Genomic DNA, 7,393 nt, shown 5'->3' on the forward strand with positions numbered 1-7,393 from the left:
CTAGTATGTTCCGAACCAAGGTCCGATGTCGGGCAGTGCCCGATGTAGCTTTGTATGTTTCGGCATTCCGATCCGATGTCGGGTAGTGCCCGAGGAGTATTTGTATGCTTTATGTCTTCATGATTCTTGCATGTGTTTGTTTTGTATGTTTCCGGACATCGGTCTGATGTTGGGCAATGCCTGAGGAATGTGAGTATGCTTCCGGATTTCGGTCCAATGTCGGGCGCCGCCCGAGGAATGTTTATATGTTCATGTTATGTGATTATTTATGTGTACTTGTTTATATGTTTACATATATACCGAGCTTTACTCGATGGTCGGGTGTGACCCAATGCCAGGCGGGGCCCGATGTCGGACATTATCCGATGTCAGGTGGGGCCCGATTAAGCGGGCTAGGCCCATTTTATGTTACTATGTGATTATATGATTATGTGTATGGTATGTGGTTGTTTGGAGAGATTCACTAAGTTTCATGCTTACAGTTTTCAGTTTTGGTTTCAGGTACTTTCGGTAGCAAAGGAAGAGCTCGGGATAACTGCATTGCACACACCATTATGTTCACCCTGGGATGTTTTACTCTAATATGTTGACATGTGTATTTGATATGATGTTTGAGATACTATGCTATACATTTTGATGACAATATTTTGACAACTATGGTTTATTTAATAAATTTAAAAGCAAAATTTTTGGCCTTGACTTTTGGGATGTTTCAGTAACTATAAGTCTGATATTTCCGAGATCCTATTGAACTCGTATTTTCAACTTGATTTGACTTGATATTCACGGGTTTTAAAGGCTGGTTGAAATGTTTCTTCGTTTTGAACGAGTCTTATGTTGACCATTTCCGCACATGTGAGAAATAAACAAGAAATATTGTTGTTAAACTTGTTAGGAAATAATAATGGTGAGGTTCAGGATCCCGATGTATGTTCGAGATCCTAGGATTCCTTGAAGATCCAAGATCTTAGGTTAAGTAACTATAATTCCGACATTTTTGAGATCCTACTGAATGGGTATTTGCAACGTGTTTTGACTTGATATTCCTAGGTTTTAAGCCTGGTTGAAACGTTTCTTTTTTGTGAATGAGTATTATGTTAACGATTTCTGCACATGTGAGAAATAAACAAGAAATATAGCCATTAAACTTTTTAGGAAATAATCACGGTGTTCAGGATCCTGGTGTATGTTCGGGATCCTGAAATTCCTTTAAGATCTAGGATCCTAGATAGGTTTAAGGATCCATAGATACCTTTAAGATCCTGAATCTTGGAAAAGATTGAGGATCTTGGCCCTAACAAGATTTATATAGTGAATGATTCAAATAAAGACAACAATTAATTTAAAAACGTGAAAACACTACTTTTATATTATTATTCTACAATAAATTTTTTATCCACAACTTTATGTCATTAATCAACAATGAATAATGAATAGATGAATAGTCACACGTCAGAACTAATATTAGAATTTACTACAATAATCTACATATCAAAAATTTATAATAGAATAATAACATTATAATGAATATATGCATAATTAAATGTTAATATTCACATTAAATCAAACGTAAATATTCACATTAAAATTAGTTTAGTAATATACATATATAACATTTATAGAAAAACAATAACATAAACATAGTGTTTTTATGTTTTAACACACAAACACATGTGTATATATATATATATATATATATATATATATATATATATATATATATATATTCAAATGAGAATAATTATGTAGTTGAGAATGAGAAAAAAAATTTAGACTGCTATTTTTTTAATTACAAAAGACATGGTCTTTTCTATAGAGGGTTATTTTTGTTATAAGAATCACTAACACATTCATGAAGCAATAGTGAATTTTATTTCCTCTTCTTCATCAAATCATTTTAGTCTTTACCAAAAACACTTTTTCTTCATAAAAACCATTGATTTCTTATAAAAAATCATTGATTCTTTATATCAAAACCACTTATTCCTCATCGAAAATCAAGAATTCTTCCTCTCATATAGAAATATTCATTCAACCTTTCAATGTTTTGTAATCTCAAGAAAAATCATTACAAATGGGTAGATTTATCTATGTAATTCATATATGAATAACATATAACCTGCTATATTAGTTATATGCTTTTAACAAGAATATATTGTGTAGGTTTATGCACATGTGTATATTATGTGGTATATTCACATGTGAATATTGGATGTTATGTTTATATGGTATTATCACATGTGAATGTAACCTGATTATACAAATAAATAGTATAAACATATGTATATTTTGTGTATATGACATTATATTCATATAAAAGTATACTTGGTATATACTTTGTTCATATGTGAATATATTTATTACTTTTTTTTACATATAGTTCATTGTTAAATTTAATGTAAAAAAGTATAGAATATTCACATAGTAATTTGTCTTTTTGTTAATAAGATATTCACATATGAATATGTTAAATGTGACTTGAGCATTTAGAGGATTCTCTTGGAGCATTTGGGGTTTAATGGAGAACTTAAACCTTGATGGTGCATTTGGAGTTCAAGGGAGCACTTGAATGTTCATGGAGAACTAATGAAGGGAATGGATCATCTGAAAAATGAATAAATCGTCTTAGAAAGGAATAGAGAACTTAAGAAGTGAATGGAGAAATCAAGATGGGAATGGGGCACCTGAGAAGGGAATGGAGCATCTAGGAATGAAATGTAACATCTTAGAATGGATTTGAGCATCCTTGATGATCCATGAAATAATGATGCCCCATTCTGGAGTGGGTGCGCCACTTGAGAAAGAGGATGCACCATATTGAAGTTAATGCACCACCTTGGAAACCAAATGCTCCAATTTATGTGTGGATGTGCCATCTAGATGTTAGACATGCCACCTTGGGTAGTAAATGCACCACATGGAAGAATGATGTGTCATTTAAAGTTAAGGTATGCCTCCTTGAAGGTGGATTTTCCACCTTGGATTAAGATGTGCCATCTTGGATATAAGGTGAACCACTCTAGTTTTCAATGGAGTACTTTGAAGAATTGATGTGCTGCTAATTTATTGGATTCCCCATTAGTGATCATGATGCACCACTTATGCATCATGATGCACGATTTAGTTGCTTGATGTGTCACACGTGTTCTTGATGAGCCATGATTTCCCTTGGTGTTGCACATAGGTTGTAAAGTACACTGGGATGCTCAAGATTTTCCAAGGATGCTAAGATTTTGAATATGCTCAAGGTAGATGCCACTGATGGCATGATGTTCCACTATAGTGGAGGATGCATCGCCATGATGGAGGATGCTCCATCATGATGCACCATAGTCACTCCTTATGACTTCCCCAAAATCATGGCCAGAAAAGACCAGTTTCATTTATTCTTTTAAAATAGTTTCAGAGTAAATCCATTGATTTAAAAAGAGTTGCGGAATTTGTTCCCAAAAACAAAATGTGATTAAATAATATTTACCAAAGCATTTCATAAAGGAATGCATTTTCATTAGATATGAAAACTCGGGATGTCATGTTCCGATACATACCAAAAAGCATAAACGACATATTACAAGCCATACAACCGTTACATGCATGTACAGGCTTATAAACAAGATAATTTGATGATTTATCCATCTTATGCCCTCGCGCCACTACCTGTAATACAAATAAACTAAGTGGGTCAGGCCTGAGAGCCTGGTGAGCATATAGGGTTTTCAACCCACAACAAATAATTATAATTAATTTCACTAACCAACAATAACCCGATTACCCATTCCCGTTATCCTCACTTTACATCCCTAAATCAACTACTATCACAAGGGACCTAATCTAGGATTTTCATCGGGACGGACATTACTGCAAAGGGGTTTCCTCAACAATAGATGTCCTAAAGGCAACCATGAGGGGCATAGATTACACCGGTGAACACATCGTTCACAACACCTACAGGTTATGAACCTGCCAGCGTTCCACAAGATAGTCTAGAAAGAGTATGTGGTTGTCATCCATACTCTGCTAGATGAATAGATTAACAACAACATCGAGGTCTCTCATCATTTTACTTCATCACACATCCACTATCTACCCATGTTCTACCCAACATCTTTGTAGCTAAATAAATAAATAAATAAATAAATAAATAAATATATATATATATATATATATATATATATATATACACACACACAACATAAAACATGCATAAAACATTCAATCAATACTCATTTCAAATAACACATAACATATAAACAGACAACACGTATTTTACAGAGAATAATTCATATTTATGTGTTAGAAGAAAGTAACTACACACTCACTTGATCAGAAGATGATCGGACAACACTACGACTCTAAGAGTAGTATTCTTCGATAATCTGGAAGATCTTCACACACCGGGCTTCTTGCAGGAAGTGCTTCGGCTCGGAAACTCTTTTCTTCTCTAGATCTTCGGGTTCGGGACTCACTTTGGGTATCGGGAATGATATCGGGGCTTTAGGGTATAAAATAGTGGTTAGAGAGGGTATCGGGAGTGGGAGAGTAAGGGAGGAGTAACCAAAATCGGCTGACCCTTGATTTCTATGTATGGGGTGAAATTTCTGCACTCACGTCGTGAGTTTCTAATGCTCACGTCGTGACCTCAGTAGGTCACTGCATGTGTCACTCGTCCACTTGCTCTGGAAGGCGTCAGGTATGTGCTCACTTCGTGACCACTGTGCTCACATCGTGAGGTCTGACAAAGCCTCGATTTTTGTGTTTCGAACTTCAGAAATTCATATCTTTCGCATACGAGCTCTGTTTTCGATGTTCTTTATATGCACGCGTAGCTGAGATTATGCTCAACAACTCTCGTTTAAACTCCGTCGGCTAATTTTGAATTTATTTTTATTATATTATTTTTAGTAGGAGGGGACAGGAAAACTCTGTTAGAAATTCATATCTTCTTCATCTGACATCCGTTTTCATCTGTCTTTTTACCGTTGGACTACTATCGACGAGATCTTTGATTCTCATTTAGATTGTTTCGGCTAGAAATCACTCGATCTCATCTTCGAACTTTGGGTTCTGTACCGCTAAGTCGAAACTTTGAAAAATCATAACTTCATCTTACGAAGTCAGATTTAGACGTTCATTTTATGCATGCTCTTGGTTTAACATATTCTACGACTTTCGTTTAGATCATTAAGGCTAGATATCGCTCTATCTTAAATTCATATTTTACATCATTCAGCGTCGTGTTGGTTCTATCGCAAAACTTCGACATGTCATAACTTCTTCGTTATAACACGGATTTCGGCATTCTTTATATATTCGAAAACCTCGTCACGACCACTACCACATCCTTCATAGATATCGGGTTTATCTAACATTTCATTTTGACGCTTATTTTTATCCTTAATTCATTTAAGTCACACAAAAAAGCATAAATCACATAATACTCAAATAATACATTCTTATTATTTCAAATTGGGTTACAAAGGCTAAACTAGACTACTACATCGTCATAAATGCCTAGCCTGGAAACACGGGCGTTACACTCCTGCTCAAGGTGGATGACCCTAATGGCACCATGCCCCTAATGACATGATGTTCCACTATAGTCTCGAAGTACCCCAAATCAAGGATTATCTAGATAACATCAATAGGATCATCTTGGATTTACAAGGGGTGAATGCAAATATTGAAGAATAAGATCAAGCACTTATCCTCTTTACTTTAATGCTAAATTCTTATGAGAATTTCCTTGATAGCATATTGCATCTTAGGACAACGATAACTATGAACGATGTGAAGGATTCTTTGATGTCCAAGGAACTAAAAAGTAAAGTTTTGGTTGCTGGATAAGTTTCCAGTCCCTATTTATTCGCAGGCAGATGAAGAACATAATATAGTGGTGGAGTTAACTAAGGAATGTCAATTTTCGAATCCAAATCCAACATTTTAGTATCCCTCAAAATCCTTGTTCAATGTTTTTGACTAGATAATATGATTGTATTCCATATGTTTGTAACATCCCCCTCTGGCACGTATCACAATATTGTCCGCTTTGGGCCACTCGGCACGAGGACTTCCTAGGGGGTCACCCATCCTGGTACTACTCCCGCCCGAGCACGCTTAACTGCAGAGTTCTTATGGGATCTGCTGCCCTCACGGCTTTAAAACGCGTTGTGACAAGGAAGGTATCCACACCCCTTTATAAGGAAATGTTTCGTTCTCCTTCCAAGCCGATGTGGGATCAGATCTAACCCACTTTCACCCCCCATTATAGGGTTCGACGTCCCTGTCGAACACATCGACCCGTACCCTAGCTCTGATACCATTTGTAACATCCCCCTCTGGCACGTATCACAATATTGTCCGCTTTGGGCCACTCGGCACGAGGACTTCCCAGGGGGTCACCCATCCTGGTACTACTCCCGCCCGAGCACGCTTAACTGCAGAGTTCTTATGGGATCTGCTGCCTTCACGGCTTTAAAACGCGTTGTGACAAGGAAGGTATCCACACCCCTTTATAAGGAAATGTTTCGTTCTCCTTCCAAGCCGATGTGGGATCAGATCTAACCCACTTTCACCAACAGCCCGGAATTCCAGATATTGATATAATTATGATTTTGGGGTGTTTTAAGAGGGGACTCGGCGAGTTGGAGCTCAGACTCGCCGAGTAGGGTCGCAGATCTGGTCGCGGGTTCGCGACTGGACTCGACGAGTCCGGATATGGACTCGGCGAGTCCACGCTGTTTAGCGAAACCCTAACCGTTCAGGTTTGGGACGTATATGAGGGACTTTATGGCCGTCATTGTTCACTCTAGCCTTCTGAGAGAAACCCTAAATTGATTGTGAGCGTCTGGAACAAGGTTGAAGGCCATTGTTGATTTTAGAAGAGTTATTGTGCAAGGAAGAGAAGGCTTGATTAAGGGAGCAACAAAGGAAGTCACGTTCTGAGGATTGGGGACACAGAGAGCACATTATTCAGGTAAGAATTCGAGTTATACTCTACTATGTTGATGTGTATATGGATTTAGGGTTTATGGAACCCTTTTGTGGCTAGATTGAATGTTATCCTAGTCCCCCAAACGATTGTAACCCTGTATTAGGACCTTTGGAGGTCCAGAATGTCCCATGCCTATGCATTTCGGAAATTGATGAAGGTTTTGGATTGGAATCCTTATGCCTTAGGTCAATATGTAAATTATAAGTCTTGGGGTGTACCATGAGCACCAAAATGAGGACCTTACGTGATGGACCAGTCTAAGAAGGCCAGGCCTATGAATGGTCGGAGCAGTTCTGCCATTAGAAAGCAGTTTGAGCGGTTGCATGGCATGGACTCGCCGAGTCCGATGAACAGACTCGGCGAGTAGCTTGAAGATTAACTGGGACTCGTCGAGTTGTTCTT

The 7,393-nt window shown here is 37.4% G+C and overlaps 1 pseudogene; it reads right to left on the reverse strand.

Annotated features, from left to right (window-relative positions):
* Positions 1-6,366: 6,366 nt before the first annotated feature.
* LOC145049166 (5S ribosomal RNA) lies at positions 6,367-6,484 on the reverse strand (annotated as a pseudogene).
* Positions 6,485-7,393: the final 909 nt, after the last annotated feature.

This window comes from Lactuca serriola, chromosome 4, assembly GCF_051521515.1.
Source record: "Lactuca serriola cultivar US96UC23 chromosome 4, Lser_US96UC23_V15, whole genome shotgun sequence".
Taxonomy (NCBI): Eukaryota; Viridiplantae; Streptophyta; class Magnoliopsida; order Asterales; family Asteraceae; genus Lactuca; species Lactuca serriola.